At 46.8% G+C, this 24,430-nt stretch overlaps 1 protein-coding gene across 4 annotated transcripts in view; it reads left to right on the forward strand.

Moving 5' to 3' along the window:
• The window catches only part of DIPK1B (divergent protein kinase domain 1B), a 395,039-nt gene that overhangs the window by 246,472 nt on the left and 124,137 nt on the right, over window positions 1–24,430 (forward strand). Inside the window, exon 1 of one of the 4 annotated variants that reach the window (XM_068249132.1) lies at window positions 22,301–22,318. The exons of the other annotated variants lie outside the window; for them this stretch is intronic. The gene's annotated coding sequence lies outside the window, so the exon portion shown is untranslated. Of the gene's footprint in view, window positions 1–22,300; window positions 22,319–24,430 lie in introns of those variants that run through there. 4 annotated transcript variants of the gene reach the window in all.

Below are 24,430 nucleotides of genomic sequence, written 5' to 3' on the forward strand. Positions count from 1 at the left end.
GTGCTACCCCCATAGTGTCCCCAAATATTGTGATCTCCACTATAGTTCACCTCCTATTGTGCCCCCATTTATAGTGCTACCCCTAAGATGTCTCCAAATAGTACAGTGCTTATCCTTTTGTGCCCCCAATTATAGTGCTGCACCTGTAGTGACCAAATTATAGACCTACCCCTAAAATGTCCCCTTATTTACTGGTGCCCTTTTTACATGTATGCATGTACTGGTAGTCCTGGATGGGTAGAAGGACAGGGAACGGGGGAGAGTTCTCATAGTCCTTGACGGGTAGAAGGTTGGGGAAGGGTGGAGGGTACCTGTAGTTTTGGTTAGGTAGAAGAATGGGGTACGGTGGAGGGTTCCTGTAGTCCAGGACAGGAAGAAGGATGAGGAAGGATGGAGGGTTTCTCTAGTCCTGGACAGGTAGAAGGATGGGCAAGGGTGGAGGGTTCTTATAGTCCTGGACAGGTAGAAGGATGGGCAAGGCTGGAGGGTTCCTATAGTCCGTCCGGGACAGGTAGAAGGATGGATGGTTCCAGTAGTCGTGGACAGGTAGAAGGTTGAGGAAGGGGTAGGGTACCTGTAGTGCTGGTTGGGTAGAAGGTTGAGGAAGGGGGGGGGGGGTACCTGAAGTACTGGACGAGTAAAAGGTCTGGGAAGAGTGGAAGGTTCCTATAATCCTGGTTGGGTAGAAGGTCAGGGAACGGGGGAGGGTACGCATAGTCCTTGATAGGTAGAAGTTTAGAGGAGCAGGGAGGGTACCTGTAAGGTTGGGGAAGGGGAAGGTTACCTGAAGTCCTGAACAGGTAGAAGGATGGATAAGGGGCGACAGTACCTCTAGTCCTTGAGGGGTAGAAGGTTAAGGAAGGGGGGGGGGAGTGGCGCCTGTAGGGTTGGGTAGAAGGTTGAGGAAGGGGTAGGGTACCTGAAGTCCTGGATTGGTAGAAGGTCTGGGAAGGGTGCGGGTTTCCTGTAGTCCTGGTTAGGTAGAACGTTAGGGGAGTAGGGAGGGTACCTGTAGCCCTGGATTGGTAAAAGGCTGGGGGAGTATACCTAAGGTCCTTGACAGGTGGAAGGGTGGGAGGGTACCTGTCGCCTTGGTTAGGTTGATCAGAGAATGGTAAAGGTTGGTGAAGGGTGGGTGGATTGAACTGAGTGTGTTCTGCTTGCAGTGACGGATGATCGGTAATGGACTGAAAATTGGTATCATCAGCGGCAGAAATCTCACAGGAAGCTGGATAATTTCTGTCATTATAGGATATAACCGTGAAAGCGTATACCAGGAAAACTGGGAGCTCTGTTCCAAGCCTTCTCTCCATGGAAGATCATTTAAAGCAAATATGTAGTGCGGACAAGATTTATTTATTATTTCCGTTGTTTTTAGAACATCAACACTCTACTGTATATACAGTAGCGTGCTACAGAGAATGCTGTATACTTCACATGACTAACTGTCCCCCAGCTAATGTCACCACCAACCTAGGGTCACCTGTTCCACAAGCTGTTGTCTCCAATGTAGGGCCACCTGTCCCACAAGTTAATGTCCACACCAGTTTAGGGTCACCTGTCCTCCAGCTGAGATCCCAATCTAGTGTCACCACAAATCTAGGTTCACCTGTTCCCCAGTCTAATGTCCCTACCTGTCTAGGGTCACCTGTCACACAACCTAGTGTCACCACAAGTCTAGGTTCCCCTGTCCCCCAATCTAATATTCCCACCATTCCAGGGTCACCTGTCCCCCAATCTAATGTCCCTACCAGTCTAGGGTCACCTACTTCACACAATATTGTCCTCACCAGTCCAGGGTCACCAAGCTGGCATCCCAGTCTAGTGTCACCACAAGTCTAGGTTCACCTGTCCAGGATCGAATGCCCCCACCATTCTAGGGTCACCTGTCCCCCAATCTGCACAACGGACTCCAGTGCTTTAAGGTTAGGCTGTTAACCTCTTGCCTACAATTCTGGATTATGGGCAGGGCTGTGGAGTCGGTACTAAATCATCTGACTTTTCAGTTTATGAAACCACAGACTCTGATTCTGACTCTAGGTACCCAAGATTGCTCTGACTCCTTAGTCGAATACTTACCAGGATGTGGAATAGGTACAAAATCATCAGACTCCGACTCCAGTTTATGAAACCTCCTATTACAACTCCAGGTACTCAAAAATTACTCCGACTCCACAGCCCTGGGTCATGTGCTGCGTCCTGCCGATCCTCTGCCTTTAACAATGTCTGAGCCCCACTTGGAACAAGCATGCAGGGAGTCACAGTGTCTGATCTGTATACGGGTTCTGGGTCAGTGATTCAGAATGCCTTATGGCCCATACTCACGGGCTACAATTGTCGCCGCGGCACGCGCGTGTTGCAGCGACAGGTCGCCTGTGAGTATGCGGCGTTGCACGGGCGCGCATCCCAAACTGTCACTCGTCGCTGATGTCGCCTGGCGACAGTCACCGCCGCAACTGTTGCTAGTCCGCGTGAGTACGCGGACTAGCAACAGCAACAAGATAGGATTACATTGGGCTTCCGGCGGGGGGAGGAGCAACAGCGACAGCTTCCGCCGCATCAGTTGCCAGGTCCCTCCGCCGTGTGTATGCGGAGGGACCTGGCGACGAGCTGTCGCCGGCCTGTCGCGCACACGCTCACGTGTGCTGGCGACAGGCCAAACAGTTGCCCGTGATTATGGGCCATTAGAGCCAGAGGATAGAGAAGATGAACGAGATGCAAATCATTTTCACTTGAATATATATTGAATAGAAATTAAAGTGACACTGAAGCGAAAAAAAAAAACCTCATGATATAATGAATTGGTTGTGTAATACAGATAATTAATAGAACATTAGTAGTAAAGAAAATGGTGTCATATTTTTATTTTCAGGTATATAGCTTTTTTATAGCATTGCATCATTCTCTAATAATTACAGTTTCCTCAATACACTCAGCATTTTAAAGAGACTCTGTAACAACATTTTCAGTCTTATTTCTTCTATCCTATAAGTTCCTATACCTGTTGTGATGTAGTCTGGATTACTGCAGCCTTTTCTAGTTGCACTGTCTGTAATATATCTATTCTTCTTTTCTTTAAGCTTTGTTAAGCTTTGTCGACCCAGAGAGGAATGGGCTGCCTCTTTTGTAATGAATACAAGTTATGCACGCCCCCTGTAGGCTCTGTGTGCTTTGTTTACTCCTCACAGACAGCGTCTCTGCTATCAGTTTCAGCTTGTCTGTGAGGCTGAGGGGGAAGGGAGCTGCTAGTCACATGCTGAGAAACTGCGAGAAAATACACCTTTATTTCCAAATAATATATTGTCACCATACTTTGTACTAGAGACATCATTCAAATCTTGTTATAATTAAAATCTTGTGATAACCAGGAAAAATAGGCAGATAAAATGTGTGGGTTTTATGTACAGTAGCAGTGTTTATATTAAATCTATAGGGGATGAAATTGGAGGAAGTTGTTTTTCCCTTTAAAATGCATAGAAAATAAAGTAATTATTGAAAACCAATATCAACCCCAAAAAGCCCAATTGGTGGTGAAAAAAACAAGATGTAGATCATTTCATTGTGATTAGTAGTGATTAAGCTATTGGCAAATCAAAGGGATGAGCAGTGAAAGGTGAAAATCTCTCTTGTCTGTTAGCGTAAAATCCACTTTGGGGTGAAGTGTCGGGCATAAAATCAAAAATGAATTCTTGATTGAACGATGTCATCTTGAACGATGACAGATGTTAACGGTAAAAACATTTACTAAGCACCAAAGTGGTGCGTTTTGTGGCCCTACCCCACCATTGTAGGTAACGATGCCAAAGCCAGATTGTAGAGCATAGGAAAACTTTTCTTTATTTGTGTTTTTTTTAAACCTATTAAAGCGGATCTGAGATGAAAAACGAACTACAGCAAGTAACTTGTCTATACATCTTATCTAAAGTTTAGATGGTTTACAGTAAATCTAGCTGTAAACGGCTTCAACAGTATATGATGATTTCTTCCTGTGATACAATGAGAGCAGCCATATTCTGCTAGTCATCATTACACAGGCAAGCTGCTCTGCATCTCCACCTCTCAGCCTGTGAAAACTCCACTCCCCCTCCTCCCTCCTCCCCTCTCTGCCCCTTTGCCTCTGAAATCTCCTGCATGCTTCAGCAAAAGCCTCCTCCTCCTCCCCAAGCTGAGCTCCCATGAGCACTTGCAGCATGGGACTCAGAATGCCTAGGAACACTAGAGGAGTTGGGGGCATAGATACATGCATTTACATGCAATTAGGTAATAAATAAAATAAAAGCATTTGGGGGAAGAAATGCCCAATAAACTATATGTAAGGGGCAGAAAAATGAAGGCAGCAAAAGTTTGTCTCGGATCCACTTTAAAGAGGCATTTTACAATTGCCTTGTGGTCTTATTACCTGATGAAGTGGAGCTGCACCACGAAACACTTTTTCTTCACTGTTTTTGACTTACATTCCTTTTTATCATATTAGTTATTTTATTTTTGGGGCCTCCTCCTTAACCCAAAGCATAGCTTAGATCTAGTTTTAAAGGAATATCTCAAGTTATGTCTATTACTTTGCATCTTTATTTCTGCACTTAGCAGCTGGTGTTGTCACCTTTATAAAGTTTTTTTGACCGCCTAATCCGAGAGGCATCAGACCCGTGTTTGAGAGATCCCCGTAGGATGCGTCCAAAAACAAGGATTCCTCTACTTTCCCTCCGTGAAACAATGTTTCCTTATTTTCGGCCTACTTCCGCTGCACGTTACCCGTTTTGTGAGAAATTGATGAAGATTTAAAAAGTGGGATATCCGCAGACGGTTTGGTAGCTCCTCGGCACAGGCGTCGTAAAATCGTATTATTAAACCTCATAAATTCTCATCTGCTCCGGTGAGTTCCTTCAGACTGGAGCCAAACGAAAGCGATTCGGAGGCGTAAATCACTTTAGTAAATGGACCCGGATGACTTGAATTCATTACAGCTGCCATATCGAGCTCATGCGTGGCGTTCGCCGGCGTCCTTCTTGTAAGGGGTTTGTGGCATATTTACACGCTAATAATGTTTTAATGGGGCTCGGCTTTCTCCGGTCGCGGCATCCTCGGAGTGCGAGGTGCGACAGATGTGTTCTTATTACGTCTGGCGGTGTGATTTGCATTTACGCGTGCGGGGGAGGGAGGGGGGGAGACGGCTCCAGGTGAGGAGTACGGCAAGGTCGTCGAATCTCTTGGCTGATAAAATGAGCCCCATGGTGCGGCTGGCGCAGAATATGGAGTTTGACTCTTGCAGCTGCTGTGAATTGGCAATTCTCTCACCTGTCTCCCACAATGCCTCTGTAGCTTTAGAAAAGGACTATATTGGTTAATGCAATCTCAAAAAGGCAAGGAAAGTCTCTGAAAAAACTTTATTGACACATGTAGAAAAAGATCAAAATATATACGGCTCTTCAATATCACAGTGGTAGATCAATAAAAACACATTGGATTGACTTATGCCAACAATTGGTTGTAGCTTAGCGGGTATGAAACTTCAAGGCAACGACACATGTTCGTGTCGAACCCCACCTTGCAGCATCTGATTATAGCTGTTGGGAAGGTAGTGTGCGTCTGGTGAGTTCAGACGCCCCCCAGCATATGGCTCATTTTGCCTGACTGGTCTTCCTTTTTCTGGTTAAGCTACACAGAATTGGGTATCACGGCCTGATGAAGGGCACATATCTTATATAAAAGCCCGAAACGAACATGTGTCGTTGCCTTGAAGTTGCCTTTTTCTACATGTGTCAATAAAGTTTTTTCAGAGACTTTCCTTGCCTTTTTGAGATTGCATTAACCAATATAGTCCTTTTCTAAAGCTACAAATGTGTTGAAGGGCAAGGTGGATTGCCCTAAAAAAGGACTGTGTTTTGATCCTTCACAATATAAAGGATTGTACCCCAAGATTTATCTTTATTAATCCCACAATGCCTCTGGGCATGACTGGGCCACACGGCCTTCAAATGACGACAGAAGACAGAAGGGACACCGACATGAAAGGAGAGATTGTTCTTATTGCAAAATTAAACAATTCACTGCTTGACTCATTCTCTGCCAGAGGCGTAACTAGAAGGGGGCAGCCCCTGCAGAGGGGCCCAGAGCTTAGGGGGCCCAACTACTAACCTCCACTTCCTCCCATACAGAGGACTATACTCCGGATCAGGTGTTTTCTGGCTACGCTTGTTATGGGTGGGGAGATCCTGATGGCCACACTTGCTGTATGACCCTTGTGAGATGGGCCCCCAGGCTGTGAAGGGCCCCAAGGGGAGGCAAGGAACGGGGTGTGACCATTGGGTGCCCCCTTCATAGATTTTCGGGGTTGAGGGGGCATGAATTGTAGTTATGCCACTGCTACCAGTAGCTACAGACCTGCATGGAAAGTGTTAGTCTTGAAATGTGTCTTATAGCCCATAGAGGTGAGAAAGGTGGGAGGGGGCGTCCCCCCCAAAAAAAATGTGAACGACGGGGAAGATTAATGAAATACACAATCTTACCTTGATAGAGAAAGGAGAGTAAAGGCACATACCCATGACGCAACTTTTCGTGCAATTTTTTGATCATTGGTGAGGTTTTGCACAAAGACCTATCGTTTCATGCGATTTCGCAAGCAAATATCCACTTCAGGACCATAGGTTTACACCCCTCCCCCCCTCCCCCCCTCCCCCCCCCAGTGACCAGGCTATTTTTTTTCAATTCAAGCCACTGCAACTTGAACTGCTCGCTGCAGGGCCGTACAACTTGGCAGCCAATTTACATATTCATTTTTTTATTTAAATAAAAATGACTCCCCGAGAGCCAATCAGCATGATTTTTCTCATAGGCATCAGCCTATGAGAGACAATCGTTTGTGAATCTCTCCTGGGGACAGCTCAGTGACAGAGCTGCCCCCCGTACAGTGATGCACCAGATCGCAGCACGGTACAACCGTTAGAAACTTTTTTTTTTTTTGTTTGTTTTTTTACAGCCTGCTAGCTGTGATCGCGGGCTAGCAGGCTGATGCCGGGGCTTTGCTCAGTCATTCAGCGGAGATACGCGCGAGCGATCCCCGCCAATCTACGCCCACTGCTCTTGACGACTTTCGCCGTTAGGCGGACTGGGGGCTGCCACATTCCAAACGCCGATCGGCGGTTGGTAATGGGGTTAAACAATGTTTTGCATTGCATAGTCGATTACGAGCGTCACGTTCGCGCCCATCGTGTGCCGACGCATGTTCCCACAGAAGGAAGATGGTTCGGGGAACGCGCTTTGTCGGGTCACATCACTGTGGGTTCCCCAATCTATCTTCCGGTGAGTATGTAGCTTCACCATTCTTCAATTTATTGGACACGGAAGAATGGCACGTTTTGTGGGCCGGAGTCCAGCATCCGTAATCCAAGCACCTCAGGCGGGAATGTGAAACAGGAGGAGGCGGTGCCCTGAGGTGAGGGTGAAAGCGCTTGTTGGCGGTGTTTAGGACCCCCGAATGGAAAGGTTGTCAGGATAATTACCTTCCCCTGTTAGGGCTGGAACCCACAAGAGCGTTTTTTTGAGCATTTTGGCAGCGCTGCAATACGCTAGCGTTTTGCCAAAACGCTCAGCTGATGTTAATGGATGGGGCAACTTCCACAGGAGCGTTTGCGTTTCCCAGAAACGCAAACGCAGGACCTGCAGCATTTTGGGAGCGTTAGCGCTTCAATGTAAAGTATTGAAACGCTAGCAGAAACGCTCAACAAAACCTAAACTGAGCGGTTTTGCTAGCGTTTTGCGGTTCAGCACACTGTAACAAAATTAAAAATAATTCACAGGACCAATCAGGATAAAAACGCGAAACGCAAAACGCTACACAACCGCTGAGGAAAAAAATACACTGTTGCAAAACGCGACCGAAAACTCGCATGAATCCGCTTGCAAACCGCTCATGCAAAACGCTAGCGGTTGCGTTTTGCGTTTGCGGATTTCAGTGGGTTCCAGGCCCCACCGGTCGCATGTCTCATCTGCAGGGAGAACAGAAACAAGTTCCATTTCATTTTTTTTAATTAGCTTTTTGTTGTAGGGCCGACCCGCCGCAAACCGAGGGAGATGTTTTATTTCCACCGCAGCGTTTCTGGTGTCGCCGACGGGACTGTCTGACCTGCTTTAGGCTCCGTCTGACGCGCGGCAAAAGGAAAGAAAATGATTGGCGGCCCAAATAGATCAAAGCCAATCTGTGCCGGTTGTCTGGCTGCTACAGATGTAAAATGTAGTCAAATGACAGCGGATGAGGCTAATTACAAGGGGCTCCCCTCCCCCGCTGGATACTGCTGGTGGGTGGATGGGGCACAGGGATGGATAATGTAGCTCCCTTGTGGGATTCGTTTGATGCACTGTCTGTCCTCAATTCATTAAAGGAGAACTGTAGAGAGAAGTATATGGAGGCTGCCATATTGATTTCCTATTAAGCAATACCAGTTGCCTGGCAGCCCTGCTGAGCTATTTGGCTGCAGTAGTGTGTGAATCACACCAGAAACAAGCATGCAGCTAATCTTGTCATATCTAACAAAAATGTCAAACACCTGATCTGCCGTATGCTAGTTCAGGGGCTAGGACAAAGTATTAGAGGCAGAGGATAAGCAGGTTAGCCAGGCTATATTTGCATAAGAATTTGTATAAATTTCCATAAACTCTGATTAATTTGCATATCTGTGATCATTCCTAATTACCAAACTGGAAAGTAAAATACAACTAGTGAAGTAAATTACTGACTTGTGCAGTAAATGCCTCAAGAAATGTCAAGAAACTGCAATTCACAAAGATTAAAGCATTCGGCAAATCAAGTAAAAGTGTTTGCTATTTACCTACAACTCTGACCAGCCGGCAGGCATGCTCTCACGAGCAGGAGGAGGAGGAGGAAGTGCGCCATGGTGAGGCTTGCAACGCGAGCAATAGGATGCGTGCAAGCTCTTTGAAACGATGGGCGGACGGCGGCATTATGGGTAATTAACCCCTTCTCAACCAGCCGCTCAGCTGCGGCAATTAAGCTTCATTTGAATCGCGAGTAATCACTCACCGCCCGACAGGTCCTGCGACATCCCCTTGACGACGGTTGTCAAGCAACGCTTCTTCCTGCCATTGGGTATGCACGACGTCACACGCCACTACACGTTGGGAGCGAACGAGACTTCAAGTGATTGCGGTACTTTGCGCAGGAGTCGTCGGATCTTAGCGATCCTATCCGCCATGACCTGGTCATGTTACTGTACCCACGTCACAATATATCACGGAAACGACCGATTTGAGCTCAAACAATCGTTGGTCGTCAGGAAAAACGCGGCGTGGGTACATGGCGTTACCGAAGAGCTGGGCGTAGTTAATTGAAGCGTGTTTTTCAGTAAATCTCCAAATTTCTACCGCATGCGGGAATCTTAATGAAAAAAGGTGTTAAACACCAAATGCGGTATTTTACCGACCTAAATTATTTCACCAAACTGCCCTCAGGCTTTGTTCACATCTAAAATCGCCATCGCAATATCCAGCGTTTTGCAATTCTGTGAGTTTTTTTTTTTTCCTCCTGGCGCTTACCTGTGCGCTACGATTTTGTGTACAACGTTTTCAAACCACTTTTACAGAGCGATTTGTTTTTTTACTTCCTGACGCAAGTCAGGAAGTGAACTATTTGACCCTGAAAATAATAAATACAATGTATTTATTTTTAAAACTGCGAACATAATCGCCACCACACAAAGCGATTTTGTGAGCGTTCTTTGTTTTGCAAAATCGCTCAAAAAAATGGTACATGCACTTCTTTGCTGTGTGGAAAGCTGACGAAACGCCCCGATATGTACTATCCCATAAGGATTCATTGCACTAACAATTGATAGGGTGTATTTAAAATCGCCTGCGCTAAAACAAAAAAACCCAAAACGCACTAGGTGTGAATGAGCCCTTATTGAATTAAAGGGGCACTATGGCGGAAATATTTTAAAATTTTAAATATTTGCAAACATAAATAAGAAGTACGTTTTTTTCCAGAGTTAAATGAGCCATGAATTACTTTTTTCCCATGTAGCTGTCACTTACAGTAGGTAGTAGAAATCTGACAGAGCCGACAGGTTTTGGACTAGCCCAACTCTTCATAGGGTATTCTCAGCAAGGCCTTTATTCTTTATAAAGATATTCCCTTAAAAGGATTTAAACAATGATACTGGCCAGCTTCCCTGCTCCCTACACAGTCTTTTGGCAGTTGGACAGAGCAACTGCCATTCACTAAGTGCTTTTGAAAATAAATGTATCCCTGAGAATCCCCTATAAAGAGATGGACTAGTCCAACACCTGTCACTTCTGTCAGATTTCTACAACCTACTGTAAGTGACAGCAATATAGGAGAAAAGTAATTTATGGCTCATTTTACTCTGGAAAAAAATGTACTTCTTATTTGTGTATGTTTGCACATATTTCAAATTTTATAGTTTTTCGCTGTAGTGCCCCTTTGGCATAATATCTCTCTCTGTAGTGTCCACCTCTCTCTCTCTCTCCTCCATCCACTATCTCTCTCTGCAGTGTCCACCTCTCTCCCCTCTCCACAGAATCACATTTGTATTGGTACAGTTACAGTCTCTCAGCCCAGCCGCTTCAGGAGATGGACATCACGATCGTTCTGTTTTTCACCTCTCCTGAAGACAGAATATTGTATTTGCGCCCCGCCGCGCCCCTTTTGCGCCTTCCCTCGTAGTTTCCCGGCTCAGGCCTTGGATGCCGCGTTGCCCTATTCACCCCGTTTTAAGAAGAAAGCGGCGGCCCTCAGGTTTGGCTCTGCAGATGACAGAAGCCCTGACAGAGCTGGGGAGAACATTGTGTGAGGTGAAATGGGGGAGGAATGGCGGACACGCATCAAGGCGGGCTCGGCTCGCAGCACCGGACTCCGCAAGCACGCCATCACAAAGCATATGCCGTGGCGAGACTGTAAATTTATGTGAAGCCAAAACACGAGCTGAGAACAAACTCTGCAGGATGAGACAGAACAGCCCCTCCGGCCTTCTTGTCGCTTTTTGTTTTTTTACGTGTCGTGGCCAAATATACATGTACGCCTCCAAGCGCTGGAGGTCTGCGCGGACCTCTGGCCAACCTGAAGCTGTGAAATAGGCGGGAGGGAGGGATGGAGCCGAAGGGATGATAGGAATGAGAAATATCAGCACTAATGATATCCCAGGGGCTGCAAGAAATACGAGCAACGGTAACAGGTCAAGGAGAAAGCCCCCCTGGTGTCAGAGAGAGGGTCTGGGTGTCACAGAGAGGTTAAGGATGTCAAGTAGAGGGTACTGGCGTCAGGATGGAGGTATTGTTATAGAGAGGGTCCTGGTGTGAGGAAAGGGTCTTTGTGTCAGGGAAAGGTTCTTGGCAGTGCTGCTCAACAGGATACCGGATATCCGAATAGACTCGGATATCCGACTTTTTTAGGCCTATCCGATCGGATCCGGATTCCGGATAGCTGGTCCAGTATCCGGATAGCTATCTGCGGATAGTTGGCTGGGCTATACGGATATCCGCAGATAGTACGGATATCCGCGGATATCTGGACCAGTGAAACACTGCATGAGGTCCAGACGTCATGGGAGCCAATCAGAGGGCTCCCAGCAGAAGCACCAGAAACCAATCACAGAGGGGAACCCTGGCCAGCCCCACCTGACCTCATTAAGCCAATCAGAGGCCTCCCAGCCTAAACCCTGGCTCCCAATCACAGAAAGGAACACTGGCCAGCCCCCCTGGTATAATAAGGAGGGCTGCCATGATGAGACAGATCGTCCTGGCTTGCTGAATGCTTCCTGAGAGACATGCTCCTGCTCCATTGCTGGTGCCCTACAAAGGGCTGTACATAGTTATAAACCTAAGCTGTTCAGTGATTAACCCCTTCACAATCACTACAGTATAGTTAAATCATTCATTTGCTTCATTGATGTCATAAATGTGACATTAAGAGTGTGTGCTGCAGTGCTGCTGCAGCTGCCTGCTATGTGATTGTGTGTGTGTTGTACACACACCAGGCCAGGTGCTGCCTGCCTGCCACGAGCAAACACGTGCAAAGTGCCACGTGCAAACACATGCACAGTGCAAACACGTGCAAAGTGCAAACACGTGCAAACTGCAAACACGTGCAAACTGCAAAAATGTGCAAACACGTGAAAACACGTGCAAAAATGTGCAAACACGTGCAAACACGTGCAAAGTGCCACTTTGCACATGGCACTTTGAACGTGTTTGCACGTGTTTGCACTTTCCACATTTTTGCACTTTGCACGTGTTTGCACTTTGCACATTTTTGCACGTGTTTGCACATTTTTGCATGTGTTTGCACATTTTTGCATGTGTTTGCGCGTGTTTGCACATTTTTTGCATGTGTTTGCACATTTTTGCATGTGTTTGCGCGTGTTTGCACATTTTTGCATGTTTGCACGTGTTTGCACTTTGCACATTTTTGCATGTGTTTGCACATTTTTGCATGTTTGCGCGTGTTTGCACATTTTTGCATGTGTTTGCACATTTTTGCATGTGTTTGCACATTTTTGCATGTGTTTGCGCGTGTTTGCACATTTTTGCATGTGTTTGCACTTTGCACATTTTTGCATGTGTTTGCACATTTTTGCATGTTTGCGCGTGTTTGCACATTTTTGCATGTGTTTGCACATTTTTGCATGTGTTTGCGCGTGTTTGCACATTTTTGCATGTGTTTGCACATTTTTGCATGTGTTTGCACGTGTTTGCACTTTGCACATTTTTGCATGTGTTTGCACATTTTTGCATGTTTGCGCGTGTTTGCACATTTTTGCATGTGTTTGCACATTTTTGCATGTGTTTGCGCGTGTTTGCACATTTTTGCATGTGTTTGCACATTTTTGCATGTGTTTGCACGTGTTTGCACTTTGCACATTTTTGCATGTGTTTGCACATTTTTGCATGTTTGCGCGTGTTTGCACATTTTTGCATGTGTTTGCACATTTTTGCATGTGTTTGCGCGTGTTTGCACATTTTTGCATGTGTTTGCACATTTTTGCATGTGTTTGCACGTGTTTGCACTTTGCACATTTTTGCATGTGTTTGCACATTTTTGCACGTGTTTGCACATTTTTGCATGTGTTTGCGCGTGTTTGCACAATTTTGCATGTGTTTGCACGTGTTTGCACTTTGCACATTTTTGCACGTGTTTGCACATGTTGGCACTTGGCACTTTGCACATGGCACTTTGCCCTTGGCACTTGGCCCTTTGCACTTGACACTTGGCCCTTTGAACTTGGCCCTTTGCATTAGGCACTTGGCCCTTTGCACTTGACACTTGGCCCTTTAAACTTGGCACTTTGTATTAGGCACTTGGCCCTTTGCACTTGACACTTGGCCCTTTGAACTTGGCCCTTTGCATTAGGCACTTGGCCCTTTGCACTTGACACTTGGCCCTTTAAACTTGGCACTTTGCATTAGGCACTTGGCCCTTTGCACTTGGCCCTTTGAACTTGGCCCTTTGCATTTGGCACTTTGCACTTGGCCCTTTGCACTTGACACTTGGCCCTTTGCACTTGACACTTGGCCCTTTGCACTTGACACTTGGCCCTTAAAACTTGGCACTTTGCATTAGGCACTTGGCCCTTTGCACTTGACACTTGGCCCTTTAAACTTGGCACTTTGCATTAGGCACTTGGCCCTTTGCACTTGACACTTGGCCCTTTGCACTTGGCCCTTTGCACTTGACACTTGGCCCTTTGCACTTGGCCCTTTGCACTTGACACTTGGCCCTTTAAACTTGGCACTTTGTATTAGGCACTTGGCCCTTTGCACTTGACACTTGGCCCTTTGAACTTGGCCCTTTGCATTAGGCACTTGGCCCTTTGCACTTGACACTTGGCCCTTTAAACTTGGCACTTTGCATTAGGCACTTGGCCCTTTGCACTTGGCCCTTTGAACTTGGCCCTTTGCATTTGGCACTTTGCACTTGGCCCTTTGCACTTGACACTTGGCCCTTTGCACTTGACACTTGGCCCTTTGCACTTGACACTTGGCCCTTAAAACTTGGCACTTTGCATTAGGCACTTGGCCCTTTGCACTTGACACTTGGCCCTTTAAACTTGGCACTTTGCATTAGGCACTTGGCCCTTTGCACTTGACACTTGGCCCTTTGCACTTGGCCCTTTGCACTTGACACTTGGCCCTTTGCACTTGGCCCTTTGCACTTGACACTTGGCCCTTTGAACTTGGCCCTTTGCATTTGGCACTTTGCACTTGGCCCTTTGACAGCCTTTTTTTGTGAGGGGGGATTTTAAGTCCCCACATCATCAATTAGTGTTCCCCTTTGAAAAAGAATGATGCTACATGCCTAATTGACCCTTACAAACCTTTTTAAAGCAATTTAAAGGCCACTTCCGGTTTTCAATCCGGATATCCGAATCCGGTCGGATACTGGGGTCGGATATCCGAATCGGATTCGGATAGGAAAATTTTGAATTCGGATATCCGACCCGGATCGGATAGCGGGGTATCCGGATCCGAATCGGATTCGGATTTTGAAAAGGGGTATCCGAGTAGCACTGGTTCTTGGTGTCAGGTAGCGGGTCTTGATGTCAGCGGGCTTGGTCCTGCGAAACGCGTTGCATCTATTGGGGTACTAATAAAGTGCAGTGGTGGACTTACCTCCGAAAGCAGACTAGACTACTTGTCTGACATAAATAAACACTTTATTAGTACCCCAATAGATGCAACGCGTTTCGCAGGACCAAGCCCGCTTCATCAGGCAATAAAACAGGGGACAAAACAGTAGCTCTCAGGTAGCACATATAGCGCCTCTGTGTCACAGAGGCGCTATATGTGCTACCTGAGAGCTACTGTTTTGTCCCCTATTTTATTGCCTGATGAAGCGGGCTTGGTCCTGCGAAACGCGTTGCATCTATTGGGGTACTAATAAAGTGTTTATTTATGTCAGACAAGTAGTCTAGTCTGCTTTCGGAGGTAAGTCCACCACTGCCTCCCCAGCATATTTTAAAATTTTTAATTATTGTTTTTATTCTGCTGGCGCCTCTGTTCATCAAAGTCATTTTAGTGTCCACCCTTGGTGGAAGGGGGACCCACCCCTACCTTTCTTCTATCTACGGAGAGCGACTTCTTAACCCTGAGTGAGGACAGGTCTAATCTCCTCACCTGCATTCACAGTGGTTGCCTCAGCGGTAACCCTTGTTTGTGACTATAACCTTCTCACATTACATTATTCACTATTGTCCTGAGCATACTACACCATATTGGGCTCTCGGTGTCTTTTTCTTATCAAAAGAATAATAATTCCTATATTTGTATGGTGCTTTTCTCTTGTCGGACTCAAAGCGCTTGTGAGGCAGCCACTAGGGCGCACACAGTAGGCAGTAGCAGCGTTAGGGAGTCTTGCCCACGAACTCCTTATTGAATAGGTGCTGGTTGAACAGAAAGAGCCAAGATTCAAACCCTGGTCGCCTGTGTCAGAGGTAGCCCCCTTAAAGTGAACCAAGCACCATATTTAGTGCCCAGGGCACCACCATAGCACATGTAAATTGCATGCCAACAATATGTCTCATTATTAAAATGTCCATTTTACCTTTTATTTTACATTTAAGGTTTAGCACTTACAGTAAGTTTTATTAGCCTACTTCAGCAGGCCTGCAGTCCTGCCCATCCATACTCAGAGATTTCAGACAGCTAAGGACTTGGTAATTGTTTTATTGCACTCATTAGCAAGAAATAAACAATGCATCTTCTTCAAGAGAGGGGGGTGGGTAATTAGGACAACTTCTTCAAAGTGCTTATCTAGAGTGAATGTGTGAAGGTAGCATCTGTGACTTTTGTAAATAAGGAAGGGGGGGGGGGGGGCATGGCAGCTCCTATAGCTATTACAAGCCAGGAGGAATTCCAGGGAAGGAAAGGGTTCCTAGTTCCCTTTAACCATTACACTATCCAGCTGCCCCCCCTTGTTGTCTTTTTGCCTACTAGTTGCTACTTCTTCAGTTGCAAAGAGCTTAAAAGGTATTCTAAAGATATTAAAAATATCTCCTAGGAGAAAAATCAGGAGACAAAGTGAATTGCATATAGGCCCTGGTGACTGGGAGAGGGTCTTGTCATCATTCAGAGAAGGGGTTAAGGATAGAATGTTAATATCAGGGAAAGGGTGTTAAGGTGGCTGGCTACACACAATACAATACAAATATGCAATTTTATGGGAATTTGACAAAAACGATTGTACAAAACAATCAAAAGGAAATTGTTCATATTTCCAATTTTTCTCTACATAAGTTGATCAGAAGGGGCTAACTTTTCTGACCAATTTTTATGACAATTGAATGGTGTAGGATAGTTTGTCAATTTCTTCATTTATAGACATAAGTAACTTTTTCAGAGTTTTCAACCTTTTTTTTTATAATTGGGGGAAAAATCTTTTTTATAATTGGGGGATTTTTAAAATGCTACAATCCATCATAAAAACTGATTGTAGATCCTGAACTGAAATAAATATTATAAAACTAGTAAAAAGGCCCGCCAGTTAAAAAACGGACGCTAGGCTACGGCCGCTACCACCCGCAATGCGCGCACAGACGCGTCACACTCGCACATGCCTCACTGCTGTCTGCAGTATATGCACACAGGGAGACGTTGCTTGCTTGGCAGTTAGAAAAGGTTGTTATTTCCCACAATGCAATTAGGTTCACAGACCGCAAACTGTCAGGTCTAGAAGCAGGGACAGGATGCAGAGGCACAGGGGTTTTATTAGGTAGGATGGTATGGTGTGTGTGGGTAGGACTGCTCAAATCCGGATCCGGGAGATACCCGGATAGTTGCTATCCGGATATCTCCCAGTAAACCTGTGCGGGGTGGGCGAGGGGGTCAATCTAACCTGTCTGATGTCTTCTTCGGTCCGTCCCTCGGCGCCTCCCACGATGCGCTCCATGCGTGTCATGTGATTGTGTTGAAGTGTTTGTAATCACGTGACCGCCGCTTGGACTGCATCGTGAGAGGCGCCGAGGGATGGATCGAAGAACACGTCAGACAGGTAAGATTGACCCCCCGCCCGGTAACTGGGAGATATCCAGATAGAACTCTCCGGATGTCTCCCAGATCCGGATTTGAGCAGCCCTGTGTGTAGGGCCACGTTTGGAGTGAGTTTGCACAGGTCGAGCACTCAGCTCTGGGGGTCTCAGGCAGGTCCTCCTCCCATCACTGCAGATAGAGGAACACTAACATAATCAGAAGCTGCAGTAAGCTGCCTCTTCAGAGGAAATATTATTTCCATCACGTCTTCCTATACCGCTGTCACGTTTACCACAGCGATTTATAGATTACATCGAATTCACATCACTCTCCTCAGTGTGACGCCCAATCCAACGTCCTCACCACCGTGTAGAGAGGGGTTATTTTTGAGTGAGAGAACAGAAACCAGTTATGTTTATTTTTTAAATTGTGTGAGGAAACTGTAGCACCTGGGGGTAACCTACATAAAACCCAATGGGGCAGGGCTGCCATCAGAATTTTATGGGCCCCGTACAGAGCAAACCTTCTGGTTACCCCCACCCCTTCCTCTCCCGTGCCTCCACATGTCAGATCACAATCTGATAGGTAGCTTGTAGTAGCAGGTAGGTAGTGATAGGCTTATTGTAATGGCCAGCAGGTGTGGGGATAGGGGTCTCTTGGTGTGGCAGGCAGGGGCGTCGCTAGGATATGAAGAGGTTCGGGGCACTATTGGGTACTCCACCAGAATATGGGTGTGGCCATGCACCAGAATGTGGGTGTAGTCATGGGTGAAGCCAAATTTAAATGAATTAACAGCGGTCTATGTAGGCCTGCCCAGCAAAAAGCCCCCATAGAAGAACCACAGCTCCCTGAATGCCCCATAAAGGCATCACAGTGCCCAGCATGGCACCACAGCAGCCAGTATGCCCACATAGAGGCATCACAGCATCCAGCATATCCGCAACTGATGCACCACAGATCCCAGCATGCCCCCCATTGAGGCACCAAGGCTGACTCTGCCTGGGGGACATCCGGGGCACCCCAGAATAGATCCGGGGCACGTGCCACTGATCTTTGGGCCTAGCAATGCCCCTGGTAGCAGGCCTCCTTCACCTGCCATGTGTCTGAAAGGGGCCACACCGTGGGAGTGATCGACAGCTGGGGCCCATGTGGAACATCCACTGTTCGGGCCCCACACTGTCTTGGGGCCCCATACAGCAGTACCTCCTGTGCTGTCCTGAAGGTGGCCCAGCAATGGGGCTAAATTCTCAAAGCATGGGCACATTCGGTGCAGCAGAAAACAGCAGATTTTACCAAGACATTTGTGAAATGTCAACTCATTAAGGCCGGTTCCACACTAGCAACAAGCGGCATATTTGCGGTGTGATTGGATGACGTTAGAAATAGGCTCCCCGCCACGATCCTGGATTTTAATCGCCAGTTTTAGGCAGTGTTTACAAACAAAAAACATGGCCGCTAACCAGGAAGTGATGTTTGTGTGTGTGTGTGTGTGTGTATATATATATATATATATATATATATCATGTTACCGTATACTACAAGTTTTTATTACATAGTGATTTATCTGCACTACAGTCAGGGTTTCTCAGCATGGGCAGCTCCCTCCCTCCTTAGACAAGCTGAATTTGAGAGCAGAGACCTGTTGGGGGCGTGCATAACTTCTCCCTATCACAGCAGAGGCAGTGCATTCCTCTCTGGGTCGACAAAGCTTGACAAGGAAAAGAAGATTAGCTATACAGTATTACAGAGACAGTGCAACTAGAAAAGTCTGCAGTAATTCAGACCACATTATAGGAACCTATAGGTTAGAAGAAATAAGGCTGGACATTTTCTTACAGAGTCTCTTTAATGTGGAGGTTACGTCTAGCTACCTAATACTAAGGGGCACCTGTAGCTACCTATGATGGGCAGATGAAGTAAGGGAGAAGTGACAGCTCGGACAGCCAGCGCACTTGTAGTGCGGTTCGGAGGAGGTTTCTAGATTCCTAGAGGGCAAAGTCTAAGGTGCCAAGACATCTGTGCCTATAGGCTCCTCTGAGGTAGGTCTAGGCCTGCCAGTTAGTGAGGTAAATGGCTGACTTGTGAGGTAAATTAGAGATTTGTGCGGTAAATACCTCACCTATGTCTGAGATTTCACTTGTGGTTGGAGCCCAGCAGTGGGTGACTCCACCTATGTCTGACCTATCACCTCTGGTTGGAGCCCAGCAGCGGGTGACTCCGCCTATGTCTGCGATATCACCTCTGGTTGGAGCCCAGCAGCAGGTGACTCCGCCTATATCTGAGATATCCCCTCTGGTTGGAGCCCCGCAGTGGGTGACTCCGCCTATGTCTTAGATATCACCTCTGGTTGGAGCCCAGCAGCGGGTGACTCTGCCTATGTCTGAGATATCACCTCTGGTTGGAGCCCAGCAGTGGGTGACTCCGCCTATGTCTGAGATATCACCTCTGGTTGGAGCCCCGCAGTGGGTGACTCCGCCTATGTCTGAGATCTCACCTCTGGTTGGAGTCCAGCAGCGGGTGACTCCGCCTATGTCTGCGATATCACCTCTGGTTGGAGCCCAGCAGTGGGTGACTCTGCCTATGTCTGAGATATCACCTCTGATTGGAGCCCAGCAGCAGGTGACTCCGCCTATGTCTTAGATATCACCTCTGATTGGAGCCCAGCAGCAGGTGACTCCGCCTATGTCTTAGATATCACCTCTGGTTGGAGCCCAGCAGCAGGTGACTCCGCCTATGTCTGAGATATCACCTCCAGTTGGAGCCCAGCAGCAGGTGACTCCGCCTATGTCTGAGATATCACCTCTGGTTGGAGCCCAGCAGCGGGTGACTCTGCCTATGTCTGAGATCTCACCTCTGGTTGGAGCCCAGCAGCAGGTGACTCCGCCTATGTCTGAGATCTTACCTCTGATTGGAGCCCAGCAGTGGGTGACTCCGCCTATGTCTGAGATATCACCTCTGGTTGGAGCCCAGCAGCAGGTGACTCCGCCTATGTCTTAGATATCACCTCTGGTTGGAGCCCCGCAGTGGGTGACTCCGTCTATGTCTGAGATATCACCTCTGGTTGGAGCCCAGCAGCGGGTGACTCCGCCTATGTCTGAGATATCACCTCTGATTGGAGCCCAGCAGCGGGTGACTTCGCCTATGTCTGAGATTTCCCATCTGGTTTGAGCCCCCCTTTAAGATTTGGCCACCTGGCCCTGTGGGGAGCAGCCTGAAGTCGGCAGATCCCAGGCACTTTGATGGTTAATGCCTGTAATGACACAAGTCTATGTGGAGCCCCTATCTCTGTATGCTGTAATTAGCTGCACATTAAAAAGCCATTAATTAGCAGAACTTGTACATTATTATTTGGACTCCCACGGCTTGTGCTGCCCCCTCCTTCCACCGCAGACGCCAGTGCAGGCGTCGCCGTAGCCGGCATCCTTCCGTGTGCAAAATATCACACGAGGGAGAATGAAAACTCCATTATTATGGTAATGCATGATTGTGTATTGAGGATTCATGGGAAAAAAGATAACTCTATAGCACAGATACTGAAACATCTCTGTCTTCACAGAATAGCACCAGTAGCAGCCATTTTGTTTCTGGAGCCATATTTGCACCTGACTCTCTGGAGCCATATTTGCACCTGACTCTCTGGAGCCATATTTGCACCTGACTCTTTGGAGCCATATTTGCACCTGACTCTTTGGAGCCATACTTGCACCTGACTCTCTGGAGCCATATTTGCACCTGACTCTCTGGAGCCATATTTGCACCTGACTCTCTGGAGCCATATTTGCACCTGACTCTCTGGAGCCATATTTGCACCTGACTCTCTGGAGCCATATTTGCACCTGACTCTCTGGAGCCATATTTGCACCTGACTCTCTGGAGCCATATTTGCACCTGTGTAACAAAAGGAAGAAGTCCCGCTACACCAGTTGGTCGGGTGAAAGTAGAAATCCTTTATTGATATTTCAATCCATCATCAGTGTTGCAATAAAAAGCTCACGCGTATCGGAGCATGGAATGGCTCCTTAATCATAGCATACTAACATGAATGTATTCGCAGGCTATATAGTGCATTAGGCCACACCCCTAAAGGTGTGAACCCTGTGCTTAAAGATATACACAACATAATATTTAAAAGGTGATTAATAGCACCATAATGCATATATAAAAAATCCTCATTTTAAAAACAATAGGCACAGCATGACATCGCATCTCAAAAACCTACCAAAATCTCTACCCCATATTTAAATTAGACTACAATATCGCACATATGGTGGATAGTATTCATTAGTATTAATCATAGAAAGTGTTTAAATCAAGTCTGGAGTTTAATCCTGTAGGGGATCGTGTCCCCAATTTCCAAATCCAGAAAGCCTCCCGTTTCAGAAGCTTCCCATAGATATCACCTCCCCTCATTGGGTATGAAACCCTTTCTACACCATGGAATCTGAAGCCTGCCGGATACAGTATCGGGGTACATCAAAAGTTCACCTAAAATGTCCAATGCAAAATCGGGTTCTGACTCTGCTGGTTCTAAACCAACCTGATTGGCTGCCTGTGCACCTAAAAGAGGATCTGAAGTTGATCTATTAGTAACAAGATCTTGCCCAGGAAAAACAGCACTGTCCTTAGACATATCTATATTGCATGTGTCAGGAGCTTGCAAATTGTCCTGTATAGAGGAAATCGTGGTGCTATTGTTGCCTTTGCAATGTTCCTCATTGGCTGCTGTAAAGCCCCTAATGAGTTCCTGGACATGGGAAGATTTGGGAATGGCCCCCTTTCTTATCCAGTCCTCTAAGTTCCCTTTAGTATACAACATGGAATGGGGGTGGCTACTCACATCAATGGAGGCTTGTTTAGGTCCTTTGGTCAGGCACAGCTTCAAATTGTCTGCTATAGATGACAGTGTGGCCCCGAATGTGTTCGTCTGTGCATGGATTCCCCCTGCTCGTTCCTTCCACTGAGTATTGGCATTCTCTGTTGGTGGCAAAGGTTGGTGGGGGACATCTGCCCGCTCCCACTGTTCAGATTCCGCTTGTGAGACCTGCGGAATGAGGGAGAGGGTGGGTGCCGGCTGTGTAACTCCCTGGCCGTGAGTGATGACATCACTTCCGCTAGACCTGGACGGATCCGCTGTTGGCGTGGTGTCCTGTAGCGGCGGCCATTTTGTTGTGGCCTGTTTCCCCGCTGTAGTCAGCTGCGTACGCCCCACATCTCCACTCTCCACAGGGGAAGGCGCAACACGACTCCGCAAGGCACGAGCCTCCATTCCAAGCCTCAAACCAGGTCCGCAGCTTCAGGAGGCAAAGAGCACACGTAACCACAGGTAGGTAAATGGAAGCTTCCTCCGCTGTCCCCAGACAACAGACCATGGGGTATGTAAATCAGCAACAGATGCAGGGAGGGATGGTAGGATAGAGTGGATGTCAATGCTTAGCAACAACTGATGTGGAAGATGAATATGTAGAAACGTCTTGGGGTAACATGTTCATGATCAGACCCGGGAGGCCGTTTCACTCTCTAGACACACTAGCCATGATATTAGACAATATATTAATTGTCACACTCACAATGTCGTGTATCTGGTTACTTGTGTGGAGTGTGCGGTTCAATATGTGGGATGTACCACCCGCCCTCTCCGCCAGAGAATTTCTGAGCACTATCATGGCGCAGGGAGATGTCTTAGAAATGCAGAATATATTACCCATGCGTCAAGTGTCTCTAGGCACTTTTTTCATGTTCATTCGGGCAATATGGCAGGCTTCAGATTCCATGGTGTAGAAAGGGTTTCATACCCAATGAGGGGAGGTGATATCTATGGGAAGCTTCTGAAACGGGAGGCTTTCTGGATTTGGAAATTGGGGACACGATCCCCTACAGGATTAAACTCCAGACTTGATTTAAACACTTTCTATGATTAATACTAATGAATACTATCCACCATATGTGCGATATTGTAGTCTAATTTAAATATGGGGTAGAGATTTTGGTAGGTTTTTGAGATGCGATGTCATGCTGTGCCTATTGTTTTTAAAATGAGGATTTTTTATATATGCATTATGGTGCTATTAATCACCTTTTAAATATTATGTTGTGTATATCTTTAAGCACAGGGTTCACACCTTTAGGGGTGTGGCCTAATGCACTATATAGCCTGCGAATACATTCATGTTAGTATGCTATGATTAAGGAGCCATTCCATGCTCCGATACGCGTGAGCTTTTTATTGCAACACTGATGATGGATTGAAATATCAATAAAGGATTTCTACTTTCACCCGACCAACTGGTGTAGCGGGACTTCTTCCTTTTGTTACACATGGACTTTGGCTATCGATTTCCGTGCTCCCTCTTGGTCATACATGTGAGTGCAGCGGTCTCTTTTCCTTCCTTCTTATATTTGCACCTGACTCTCTGGAGCCATATTTGCACCTGACTCTCTGGAGCCATATTTGCACCTGACTCTCTGGAGCCATATTTGCACCTGACTCTCTTGAGCCGTATTTGCACCTTACTCTCTAGAGTGATATTTACACCTGACTCTCTGGAGCCATACTTGCACCTGACTCTCTTGAACTATATTTGCACCTGACTCGCTGGAGAGCCGAGATCTGTCATGGTGTTTTTGGCTCTGTTTTGGTGCATTGGCCCCCGTCTGTTGCCTTATTAAACAGTAGCTCTTTCTAAACACTTAACCCTAAACTCTCCTCAACGCTAAAGCACCTACCTCCCACCCCACTGATATTAAATTAAATCTCCTTCCTAGTCTCCTATCCTGAATTTCCCCTCAACATTAACCCCATTCCTAATGCCGAACTATAACCTCCCACAATATTACCTTTTCCTAAAGCCTAACCCCAGCCTCCCCCCACGACGACTAACCCCTTCTTGCTGTTTAATCTTAACATACCTCTGATTGTGTATTTTTGCAAGCCTCTGTATTTTTTACCAAGTGGGGTGTTCAAGACTTTTTCTGTGTTTTTCCATATTGATCCATAGAGACCCTCTCACTATTATTATTTAACACCGCGCTCCCACTTCACAAATGTTGTTCCTCAATTAAGTCCTTCCTCATCCTAAAGGCCCATACACACGTCGGATTTGCGCGAACGACGGGTCGTTTGAACGTTCCGTCGTTCGCACGTTTCCGCATGAAATCCGGCGTGTGTACAGACTATCGTTCGGGAGATAAGACTGGTTGCCAACGATCCGCCGGGCGGATCGCTGGTAACCAGTCTTATCTCCCGAACGATAGTCTGTACACACGCCGGATTTCATGCGGAAACGTGCGAACGACGGAACGTTCAAACGACCCGTCGTTCGTGCAAATCCGACGTGTGTATGGGCCCTCAACTCCTGCCAATGCTTCTTCTCAGTGCTACTCCCCTACATTACCCCTTCCTGATGCCTAATGTTTATAATCTTATTTCCCCCTCCCC

Source organism: Hyperolius riggenbachi, chromosome 8 (assembly GCF_040937935.1).
Source record: "Hyperolius riggenbachi isolate aHypRig1 chromosome 8, aHypRig1.pri, whole genome shotgun sequence".
Taxonomy (NCBI): Eukaryota; Metazoa; Chordata; class Amphibia; order Anura; family Hyperoliidae; genus Hyperolius; species Hyperolius riggenbachi.